At 39.4% G+C, this 13,014-nt stretch overlaps 1 non-coding gene across 1 annotated transcript; it reads left to right on the top strand.

Moving 5' to 3' along the window:
• Positions 1 to 12,681: 12,681 nt before the first annotated feature.
• LOC141567764 (U6 spliceosomal RNA) lies at positions 12,682 to 12,787 on the top strand. The gene has a single exon (XR_012490594.2). It is a non-coding gene; the product is annotated as a U6 spliceosomal RNA (small nuclear RNA).
• The last annotated feature ends 227 nt before the right edge of the window (positions 12,788 to 13,014 follow it).

Consider the following 13,014-nt stretch of genomic DNA (forward strand, 5'->3'; position numbering starts at 1 on the left):
ATGATGTAAGTGCAGGAAACAATTCAGCACAAAGAATTGTCTTGTCCAAAATGCCATTTGCTTCCCCTTTAAGAAGTCCTGAATGGTTTCTTTCTAGCTGGTGATGTTACCCAAGCCACATAACTTCTCTGAGTATCAGTTTTCCTCATCTGTAAAATGGAAGTATAAATATTAACCTGGATTACCACATAGAATTGTGGGTTTCAAGTAAGTAAAAAAATGTTACTTTTACAAAGTATGAAGCACTACATGACATAGCAACCTTCCTTGGCTCACTCATAAGCCTGGCCTCATGGAGCACAGAGCTATAACCAGCGGAGGCCTGAGTCTCACAGGGAGGACTCAAACCTGTTCCTACCTGAGGCTTCACCCTCTCAGCCAATAGCTTCACTCTCCTCCCAGTTGTGCAAGCCCCAAATCAGAGCCATCTTTGATTTTTTCTTTTCTTTCACTTCCCCAAGTCCAATCTGAGCATTCACATCTAGTCTACAGTAAACACTTAGCTCAAATCTGTCTCTTGTCTGCATTTTTTCCCGGCTTCCACCCCAGGCCAGATGTGGCCTTTGACCTGAGTGAACTGCTGAGCATGATGGATCTCAGGGCTTCCATTCTTGCCCTCTCTGTGACATTCTACACAACAGCCAGTGTGATCTTCTAAAGATGCCCATCAGATTGTGTCACTTGCCAGCTGAAAAGCCTCCACGGACTTCCTACCTCCCTTGGAATTGCAGCTACTCCTTTCATTGGATTATGAGGCTTTGCGTGCTCCGCCCTCTTCTAACACCTTTTGGACCTTATCACATCCCACGGTCTCCATGCTCATCACAGTGCACTGACATTCTTTCCGATTCCCAAGCTACCAAACTCTTTCTCGCCTCCGCGATTTTGCTCTTGCTCTTCCCTCTATCCAGAACACTCTTTTCCAGGTCTTGGATGTCTTCAAATCTCAGTTTGGATATCCCTTCTCAGAGAGGCTTCTGCTGGCCTCTTTACATAGACCAGTACTACTAGGCATCTTCTATCCTATTATCCTGTTTATTTTACTGTCTTCTCACCCTCTGACACAATCCCATTTGTTTTTATTTATGTGTTAGCTTATTTTATTAGGATGTTATTATCATGAAAACAGGCTCTCTCTGACTTGTCACTGCTGCCTTCCTAGAATCGAGAACACTGCTTAGCACATAGCTTCGCTTAATAGGCATTTGCTGATAAACAAAAGGGTGGTTCTGGCTCAGAATTTCTCATAGGGTTGCAGGCAAGCTGTTGACCCGGCTCAGTCATTTGAAAGTTTGACTGGGGCTGGAGGATGTGCTTCCAGGGTGGCTTGCTACCTGGCTGTGGGTAGGAGGCCTCAGTTCCTTGCTACATGGGCCTCTCCATAAAGTTGGTCATGACATTGAAGCTAACTTCATTCAGAACAATGAATTTAAGAAAGGGAGCAAAGGGGAAGCTGTGAGGTGGTATTTAACCTCATCACCCACTGTCATTTTTGTTATATTCGATTTGTCAGAAGAGAGCCATTAAGCCCAGCACACAATCAAAGGGAGGGTATCAGAAGCCTCCTTTTGGAGGGAAGTGTGTTGAAGGTTGGTGGACATATTTTAAAACCACCATACCCAGGTCATCAGATCCTAAGCCTTTTTCGTAAACTATAATACTTTTCCACCAGGCTTCATCTAACTTTGAAAGTAGGTCATTGGTGACAGGTGGCAAGAAGTAAAAATAGGGATGGTTAAACCCCACTAGCCCCCAAAGAGACTCTTTTTCTGAACCAAAAGAGACTCAGCCTAGTAATATGGGACCAGTAGCATCCTCTCCATCTATGAACGAGGGCCTGGGAAATACACACAGGCTTAATTTTTCTCCCCTTCCTCTTCGTACCGACTCACTTCTTTCAACACTGGTATCTGGTGGTGGGTGGTACAGATACTAGCTTGGCCCACAAGCTACAAAAAATGAGGCCCCAGTGATAACAACATAAAAAATCCAAAGCCAAGGGAAACTTCTCTCTGAGAATCCTTGTTAATTGAAGTAATTAAATCAGCAGGAAGCCATCTGAACAATTATCACACTACAAGGGAAAACTCATTTTCAGGCCTTAGAATAAGCGTTCTAATAAATAGCTATTAGTTTATATTTGTAAATACCATCGGCCTATCAGGAAATTTGCTAATAGGTTTTTAATTAAGGGGAACTGCGCATTTATAGTAGAGCTGTACTGTCTTGAGTTCACCATCCTTCCCCTGGCTTGGCTGGGGAGCCTTGGACTCACTTGGAGAAACTGAGAAATTGGCTTGATCTCTCTTGACCAAAGTTGCCGATAGTTTGTTTTCTTTGGATCATAGACTAGGTTATTCATCAGGAGCTGGTTCAGTGAAGTCTCCATGTCCCCACAGGCAGAGAAACCCAAAGACTTGTTACCATGAGAGAAATAAGCAGGTCCTTATGGAAATACAGTCGATCCTGTTGTTGGAATATCCTGATCAGGGTGGGTAGGTGAACGTCTCCCCATTGAAAGCTGACGATAATGTTGTAAGGAGGTATTAATGGCTTACTTTTTGGGGCGAGGGGTTTCCTTTTTGAAGTTCCTTCCAATATACCATCTTATTAATCCTACCAAAGCCTTGTGAAGTACATAACACAGATATGATTATCCTATTACCTGGATAAAATAATTGACGCAGATTGATTTAATGTCATCGAGCAAGTCAGGGACAGAGTTAGGACTGGACTCCAGGTCTTTCAGCTGTTCCTCAGCCCACTCAGCCTTGATGTTTCCTTATCTTCCTTTAATGTAGAGGTGACTAACTATGTGGGGCTCAGCTTTGCGACTCTGAAGACCCTTTCCAAGGGGGAAAAAGCCCATTTGCATGCACACAATTTCAAGTACGAATTCCGGGGACTTGATCAGCCCCTGAGACTCAATGGTGGACCCCTCTAAGGTCTATTATCCTAAGACAAGAACCCCGGCCATTTACCCAGCAATAAGGTGTTATTCATCTCACAGGGGTTTAGACTTTATGTGAGAATTGAAGATCCAACTTTTTCAGTTCTAAGTAGAGATTTCCTTGCCCATCAGTGCCCCTCCAGTCTTGTGTTTGTCAGTCATGACAGGAAAAGGCACAAGGCCGAAAATATCAATTCACAAGGCATCCATCATCTTTGTTACATTATCAGAAGGCACCTATGTCAGCTTTCCCCTTAGTATCTATGTATGTGATTACAGGTTTTGGAATCAGGTATTTACCACATTCTCTCACCCTTTTCTCCAATCGAAGGTCCAACTTGGGGATTTTGCTTGGATTTTGCATTAAGTGTCTCTGTTTTATGGGCATAATCACGTTTGTCCCCCTTCTCTGAAATATCAGTGACAGAGTAATATGATAAAGTTCTTACTTGACACACCGAGTAGTCTGTAATATGCTAACATTTCTGTATCATGTTAGTATTGCATTAAGCTAATATGACACTAATTCAAGGTGACAGGAAAAATGCCTAATACAATAAGGCCTTCATCTAGTTCTCTAGGGCTGCTACACATGTCTGATTTAATTCACCTGAAACCTCCCATGGATGGGCAGAGTTAAGGTGCAGTTGGGCCATTAAAAATGGAAGTCCCTGGAAAACAAAAACAACTGGATATTTTTTGCCTGCCTGCTTTTCCCACACCCCTTTCCACCTCCACATCTTAAATCTTGGGAGGCCAAATAAGGAGGAATTGTCGAACAGAAGAAGTGTTGGTTAAATGCACTAAATTTTGGATTAAGACAGACCTGGATTCTGGTCTAAGCTCTGCTAGTCATTGATCTTGGTCAAGTTATTTAACTCCATTGAGTTTCAGTTTCCTGTAAAAAATAATATAGTAACCTCATGGGGCAATTTTGAGTAATATATAAAGTAACGCCTACATACTAAATATTTTAAAAAGATGGTGCTAGTGATGACACCAACAATGACACCTCACTGGACCTAAAAATAGAACGAGAAACAGAATTACTCAGAAAATTCTTGGGTTTGGAAATTTACTTAAAAAATTTTTTTTTATTGTGGTAAAAAATGCATAACAAAATTTAACATCTTAATCATTTCAGAGTGTACCATTCAGTAGTGTTAAGTATAGTCACTTAATAAACACCCAACTATTGATGGGTATCAGATCGCCAGAACTTTTCATCTTGCAAAACTGCAACTCTATACCTGTTAAACAGTGTCTCCCATTTCCCATATCCCCAGCCCCTGGCAACCACCATTCTACTTTCTGTCTCTATTAGTTTGACAGCTCCAGAAACCTCATGTAGGTGGAATCACACAGTATTTGTCTTTTTGTGACTGGCTTATTTCACTTAGTATTAATGTCCTCAAATTTCATCCACATTATAGCAGGTGTCAGAATTTCCTTCCTTTTTAAGTCTGAATAATATTCCGGACTTGAAAGTATATGCCATATTTTGTTTATCCAGTCATCTATTGATGGACATTTGGGTTGTTTTCAGCTTGCTAATGTTTGTTATTTTATTATTTTTTTGATAGTAGCCATTTTAATAGGTATGAGGTGATATCTTGTTGTAGTTTTGACTTGCATTTCCCTAATGATTAGTAATGTTGAGCATCTTTTCAGATGCTTGTTTTGGCCATTTGTATCACTTCTCTGGATAAAAGTCCTTTACCCATTTTTTCCCCTGTGTTATTTACTTTTGTTGTTGTTGGGTTTGTAGGAGTTCTTTATATATTCTGAATATTAGCCTCTTATCAGATACATGGTTTGCCTTTTTATTCAGTTGATTACATCCTTTGATGCACAGAAATTTAAAATTTTGTTGTAGTCCAATTTGTCTATTTTTACTTTTTTCCCCTGTGATTTTGATGTCATATCCAGGAAGACCTTGCCAAATCCAATATCACCAAGATTTTCCCTCACGTTTTCTTTTAAGAGTTTTATAGTGTTAGCTCTTAAAAAAATGGATCTTTGACCCATTTTGAAATACTTTTTGTATATGGTGTAAGGTGAAAAACTTCATTCTTTATTTTGGGGATAGCCAATTTTCAATCTATTGAAAAGACTGTCCTTTCTCCATTTAATGATCTTGGCACATTATTGAAAATCATTTGATCATATACGTGAAAATTTATTTCTGGGTTTTCTATTATCTTTCATTGGTTTACATATCTGTCTTTATGTCAGTAACACACTGTTTTGGTTACTGTAGCTCTGCAATAAGTTTTGAAATCAGGAAGTGTGAGACCTCCAACTTTGTTCTTTTTCAAGTTTGTTTTGGCTATTCAGGGTTTTTTAAAATTCTGTGTGAATTTTTTCTATTTCTGCAAAAAACACCATTGGGATTTTGAAACTGCATTGAACCTATAGATTGCATTGGGTGGTATTGACATCTTAAGTTTTCCAGTTCATGAACACAGATGTCTTTCTATTTATTTGTGTCTTCTTTATTTCTTTCAGCATCATTTTGTTGTTTTCAGCATACGAGTACTTTGCCTCCTTGGTTAAGTTTATTCCTACATATTTTATTATTTTTGATGCTATGATAAATGGAACTGCTTTCTAAATTTCCTTTTAAGATTGTTCAAGGAGACTTACTTTTTAAAAATTTACTTTCTTGAACAGTGTTTAATTTTTCAAAATCATGTGGCACATGGTAAAACATTCACACAGCATAAGAACATATAGAGTGAAAAATAAGTCTCCCTTTGCCCCTGAACTCCAGGTACAAGCTTCCTTTCCCAGAAACCATCATCTTTGCTAGTTTCTTACGACACCTTCTAGAGATATGCTGCCTTGATGTAGTCCTTTCATGAACAGATGGGATGTATAGTAGACACTGTTCTGGATCTTGCTTTTTTTCTTTTAAACTCAATATATCTTGGATATAGTTCTATATCAGCATACCAGGAAATGCCTCATTCTTTTTAAAGGCTACCTGCACTGTACTTACATAGCTTACCTTGTTTTTGTTTTTTTTCAACCCATTTCCAAAGTAAAAGACATTTACATTGGTCCCAGTTTTTGCTATTAGAGAGAATGCTTCAATGAACATCTTTGTACATTTATCTTTGAGTACATGTATGAATATACCTGTAGGACAAATTCTTGAATATGTTCTAGAATGGAATTGTTGAGTCAAGATTATGCACGTGGACATTTTGGAAAGGTTATGTAGAGTTTGTACCAATTTACATGCCTAATGATAGTATATGAGGATGGAGGTCACCCATTTCCCTGGCAGCATTTTGGTTTTTGCCACTCTGATAGGCAGCATTATTTTATAATGGCAATTTTTTAATGGTTGAACTTCAATTTCCATAATTATGAGTCATGTTCAGTATATTTTTAAAAGGCATTTTTTTAACTCTGTGAACCATATTGCATATTCATGCCTACTTATTATCGGATTATTAATTTCTAGAAAACTTCTTATGAGGTCTGCCAATTAAGTTCATGAACTTGTTACAACGATGTTGCTAAACGTTCTTGACATCAGAGGGACTATTCATGATGAATTTGTACCAACTGGACAAATAGTTAACCAAGTTTACTATTTGGAAGTGCTGACAAGGCTGTGTAAAAAAGATGACCCGAACTTTTAGCCGACAATTCATGGCTCTTGCATCACGACAATGCACCAGCTCACACTGCACTGTCTGTGAGGGAGTTTTTAGCCAGTGAACTAAGAACTGTATTGGAACATCCTCCCTACTCACCTGATCTGGCCCCCAATGACTTCTTTCTTTACCCGAAGATAAAGGAAATATTGAAAGGAAGACATTTTGATGACACTCAGGATATCAAGGGTAATACGACGATGGCTCTGATGGCCATTCCAGAAAAAGAGTTCCAAAATTGCTTTGAAGGGTGGACTAGGTGCTGACTTTGGTGCATAGCTTCCCAAGGGGAGTACTTCGAAGGTGAAGGTAGTAATATTCAGCAGTGAGGTATGTACCACGTTTTCCTAGGATGAATTTGCGAATGTAATTGTCATACCTTGTATATTAGACAAAATTAGCCTTTTGTCATATGTGTCACAAATATGTTTTTCCAGTTTTTGTTTGTTTGCTTGACTTTGTTTATGGTGACCATTTTACTGTGCAGACATTTTGCATTTTCATGAAATCAAAATTTTAATTTAAAAAGTTTAACATTTTTCTTTGTGGCTTTTGGCTTTCATTTGCTTAGAGTAGCCTTTTCTATTCCAAAATTTAAAAAAAAAATTATCTTGTGTTTTCTCCCACTGTTTTTACTTTATTTTTCATGTGTAAATGTTTGGTCTATTTAACATGTATTTGAGGGTAAAAAGTGAATTGGGGAGCTGGCTTTTTCTGCGCCAGATGGCTAGTTCGTTGTCATAATACTTTATATTGAAAAAAAATAAGTATTTTTTCCACTGATTGAAATACTGTCACATAATACATTTTTACATGTATTTAGATCCTTTTCTAGACTCGCTATTCTTTTCTGTCTGTTTTATGCACCTGGACCAAATTAGTTTAACTAATGCAGCTTTATAGTTCCCTAGAATGAGCTTTCGTCATTCAAGAAATATTCTATCGATATGTTATTGAGATTATGTAAAATATATAGGTTGATTTAGGGTGAAGTGGCATCTTTATAATACTCAACCCTCCTTTCAACAACAGGGTCATCTTTCCATTTATCTGAGTGTTCATTCATGTCCTTGAATAGTGTCTTAAAGTTTTCTTTTTATAGACTCTGCAGCGTTTCAAGTTTATTCCTAAGTATTTTATCTTTCTCAACTCCTATTTATAAATTAGATTTTTTTCTTTCATTATGTTTTCTAATTGGAAGATTTGTATATGGATAGCTATTATCTGTATATATAATTGAACTACTTTATTGAGTTCTCTTTTTCTAATAGCTTTTTAGTTGATCCTCTTGGGTTTCCTAGGTATACAATCACATAAAGTACAAATAATCATTATTTTGCCTTCCCTGTTCCAATTTTAACTACCACATTTTTGTGGCTTGTTAAAGCATCTAGAACAATGTTAAATAGTGGTAGTGATAGTAGGTATCTTATTTTATTCCAGACTTTAGTGGGAATGATTGGTAATTCACTATTATACATGAAGATGACTTTTTCTTTATATATATATGCTCTAAAAAAATCATACTAAAGATACATCTATATCCTTATATTTTAATACAGAGTTTATGTTTTTCAACCACGACTGAATGATGTCTTTATCCAATATCTTTACCAGCATCTTTGAAGATGGTTAGTATATATATATTTTTTCCCTAGATATGTGATGCTAGTGAGTGCTTAATGTTGAACTATCTTTGCATTTTAAATCTTGGTATATTATTTTTTTAGTGTGCTGCCAGATCCTAAGTGCTGATATTTTATTCAAGATTTTTACATTACTATTCATAAGGGAGATTTACTCTGTATTTTTAAATTTTTTTTTATTATGCCATCTTTGTCAGATTTTGGTATCAAAGTTTTGCTGGCTTTGTAAAAAGAAACTGGAAATAATTTTTTAAGACTCTGAAAAGTTGAAGTAGCACTAGTTATCCGTTCAGTGAAGGGTTGGTAATTTTCCTTTGTGAAACCATCTGGGTCTTCTAGATGTTGGGTGGCTAGCTCTTTGATTCCTTCCTGAATTTCATCTAAAATTAGTGTATTTTAGAAAAACGTGTAGTTGTATATGGTTCCACTTGTGCTGTAAAAGCATTATGATAAATTAATGTCTATAAAAAAAATTAGTATATTTAGACTTTTTTTTCTTCCTGTGTCAGCTGTGAGTATATTTCTCCAGGAAATTACCTATTTCATCCCACTCTTCAACTTTACAAGAAATTGACGTCTTTATTATGATTCTTTGAATTATGTCTTTTTTAATTTCCCTGTCATCACTTGATATTTCATATCTACAGTGTACTGTTTTCTTCTTTCTTTATTAGATTAGCTAATGGTATATACGTTTTATTATTGTCAGACTCTTATTTTGAATTCCTGTGACTGTTTCCACTTTTCCAGAATGAGACTTTGTCTTCCCCTCCTAGAGAGGGCTGGCATAAATGCCAGGAGACATGGGGGCTGGCTCTGGAGAGAGTGATAAGAAGCCAGGTTGTGGATGGGAAGCATAAGGAAGCCTGAGAGATGCCAGGACAGACGGACCGACTTTCTGATATCACATTCTAATGCCCCACCTAACAGATGATAATTAGCAGCCACCAGCTGTAGAGTGACTGTAAATGCTACTTTGAATGAAATGAGTCTGTTTTGAAATGCATTTAGCAAAATATTTTAAAATCCAACAATGAATGTTTGTTGGCAGCCCAGAGGCTATGTGGCACCAGGGAGGGGCTGGTACTTGCCGTGGTGAGGGCTCCCCTTGGTATCCTCTCTCCCTGAAAGGAGGGAAGGAGGTCTATTCAGAGTTGCCACTTTCTTGCTGCCTGACCTTGAACAAGTTCCCTTTCTCTCCTTGGTCATCCATTGCCCCATCTGTAACTGGCCTCCCTGCTTCTATTCTTGCCCGCCTCCAACTCCTACCCTGTCGTTATTTTCTACATCGTCTCTAGGAGTGGTCTTCTAAAAATGTGAATTTATTTGAATTAATCAATCCCCTGCTTAAAGCTCCTGCTCTGTCAGCCCATAGCAATGGGAGTCAAGCCTCGTTTTGGGATGTAGAACCATCCAGTAAGGTTCTACGCCATCTGGCACCCACCTACTTCTCCAGATGTGTCGTTGACCACCTTGCCCCTTGATTACTAAAATGTGGCCACCCTTGCATGAACCAAGCTGGTTTCCTGACTTGGCACCTTTGCATTCGCTCTTCCTTTTGTTGTGAATGCTCTTTCCCTAGAGAATATGGCAGGTTCGTCATCAACCTGGTCATAGTGCAAATGTTACCATCTTTCCCAACCACCCCAGCTCCAGGGGCCTCCTCAGCCCCATTTGTTCTTTACTAAACTCTGTTTTATTGCTTTCATTTTACTTATTCTTTAATTTTACTTACCATTATTGAATTTATGGTCTTTCCTCTCCCACCCTCTTTACCTTTATGCACGCACACCTGGAATGTAAGCTCAAGGACGGCCACTTTCTTTCTGATGAGACAGTCAGCTTTTTGATAAATCAGTTTAACGTTTATCTTAAACGTTAAAAATGGCAACCGACAATACAATTCTTAATGTTATTTTTCTCTGGCCAAATACTGTCTTCCCTTGTAAGATCCAAAATGTTTAGATTCATCACCCGGCTGGTGTGGAGGCGGTAAGAGATCGATGTGGGTTCCTGTGAGAGCCAGACACGCATTCCGGTTCCTCCTCATGGTTGTACAACGTTCTTCTGGCTCCATTTAGGCCTTATCCACCCTCATGTCATGTCTACCTTCCTTCTTGCAATGGCTGAGGCTGCTGATTTTGATACAGGAGAGTTAGCATGTCCCTAGGTAGACAGGGAGGTCTCTGGTGGAATAAACAAAGACAGTTATATCCTAAAACTTCAGGTTTTGAAATCACTCCTTGGCTCCAGGACATAATGTAACAAGGCCTTGAGGTTAATCATCAAATTCATTTTGGCCTGACAAACGGAGCTGATCTGATAGATAAAGAGTGGGTTACTTTGCTAATTCCTTCAGGATGGGCAAGCAGAACAAACCTGGTAGACGAATTTCATTAGAAGCCGCCAGTTCCCTTCCTCAAACAGTTCCCTTCTTCAAACAGCTCCCCTTCCCCAAGCAGGCAAGGGAAGGTATAAAAGTAAGAGCTTTTGCCTCAGTCATGGGACACTCCCCATTAGGGACCCCCTGCTGCTCGGGAGCTGCAACCTCTTCTCCTGCCTCTAATAAACTATCCTCTTTTTAAAACTTTTTGCCTCTCCCTGGTCCGTGTGTCCATTCTTCGGCTTCATGAGACACGATCCCGGCCCACACTCAGAAACTGCCAGCAGATCCAACATCACCTACATCAGTTTCAGGGCTAAGCACAGGCTAACAGACCTTCACAGACTACTGACCAGCTCCAGTGATGGCGGATGACCTAACCTTCTAACAGACCTGTCTGTCCTGTCGCTCATGGTGGCTCCACTTCTGTGATGGAAACCTAACTGATACATACAAATCTCCTTGGGTCTTCAGTTATGTCCCGATGGAGAAATTACACATTCCAAGATTGCTCAAAAGGGCCCTGACGAAATCATTTTAATGTAGCTTTAGGTGTTTTGTCCTTTTTTGTTCCCTGGGGACCATCAGAGGAAGGAATACTGATTCATTGCTGTCTCTCTCTCTTTCCCTTTCTATTTTATTTTTCTCTCCCTTTCTAAAATCCACTGTAGCTATTGCCCTGGGATGCCAGGGGCCCTTAATATTGACTCAACAGAATTGCATGGTGGGAGAGTCAAGAGAGGACTCATGACCCGGCAGGATTTTTCTGCACAAACCTAGGCCAAGTCTTTAAAAACTCAACACTTGAAAGTGTCTGTTTCATCTGGGGGTGTGTACCCTTTCCTCCCCCAAATGTACTCAGTGCCATATTCGTCTTCTCGTGTAGGTGCCGTATCACCTGATATGCAAGGGGTTAATTTACCCAACTGTCTGTGGACTCTATGGGTTATTCCATATTTATTTCAATTATATAAGTATACTGGGCCAGTGTATTTATTTTAAATCACATTATCTACAGCTTCCCAAGCATGTGTCAACAAAAAGAACGGTTTCAATTTAGTAGACTTTGAAATGGTGTGCAGTTTATCCTCACTTCAATTATACTCTCTACAGTAAGTCACGGGCCGCTTCAGGATTATTCAGGGCAAGGTAATGCTATCTGAAAGCATTGATTTTTCCCTCCTCTTCAAGAACAGTTCACTGAAGGATGCACTGGAATCTCCTTTAAGAAAACATGAAAATACATTTCTCAGCGGCAACGTCTAACGAATCTATCTTAGGGGCCCTGAATGAGGCTGCTGGAGAAGTTTCTAACTTTTAAAGAAAGCTGTGCAAAGCTGGTTGCAAAGGAGTGACCATAGTAGGAATCACGTTTCTTGGCTTGAAGTGATGAGAAATGGGTGGAACAAAGGAAGAGGAAAGTGCCCCAGAATTCCTGCACTCCATCTACTTATAAACAAGCAAATATTTGTTGGCCACCTACTACGTCCGAAGCTCTGTGCTGTGATCTGGGGATACAGTGGTGAATGATAAAAGACCAGAGCTGCTTCCTGAGCACGTGACTGTGCAATTCCCCGAGACCACATGCTTAGGAGGGTCCTATGCTTCGTTTAATGTTCTGTCGCTGTCTTGAAATTCTTAATAATGTTCAAACAAGAGTCCCTACATTTTCATTTTGTACTGCGTCTGTAAAATACGTAGCCAGTCCTAATAAATATGGAGTCATTTCTGCTCTCCTAGAGCTTAGAGTTCAATGGGAGTGACAGATATGAACTAATTACGTAAGCTGCTAATTCCAGTAGTGATGAGGGCTACTAAGGGACAGGGACAGGATGCTCAGGGGTGTGTAACAGAGGGACCTAGTAGTCTGGAGTCAGTGAAGTCACCCAGAGGAAGAGCCATTTAAGCTGACATCTGAAAGACAGTTTCTGCAAACATGCAGAGTTCTCCAGGGAGATCATTCTGGGTGGAGGAAGCAGCATGTGCAAAGGCCCCCAGGCAGGCAGGGGCATGGCCTGTTAGAATCAACAGTGAGTGCTCCCTTTGGCAACGCATATGCTAAAATTGGAACGATACACAGAAGATTAGCATGGCCCCGTGCAAGGACGACATGCAAACTCGTGAAGCGTTCCATATTGAAAAAAACAACAACAAAAAAGAAACAAGATTGAGAGTAGAGCATAGTGAGCACAGGAGTAGGACAGGATTCTCTCTGGCAAGGGTACCCAGATCTGGATGTACTTGGGTCAGATTGATCGATTTGTCCAGTTGGTAACTTGAGGCGGACTCATCGACTCCTTTCTGTTGGTGTCCCACTTTTGCTGTCTGATCCATGAATTAATCTAGCCTCCCTTAATGTCGTAATTC

Source organism: Rhinolophus sinicus, chromosome 8 (assembly GCF_057876585.1).
Source record: "Rhinolophus sinicus isolate RSI-liver-muscle chromosome 8, RSI-T2T, whole genome shotgun sequence".
Classification (NCBI taxonomy): Eukaryota; Metazoa; Chordata; class Mammalia; order Chiroptera; family Rhinolophidae; genus Rhinolophus; species Rhinolophus sinicus.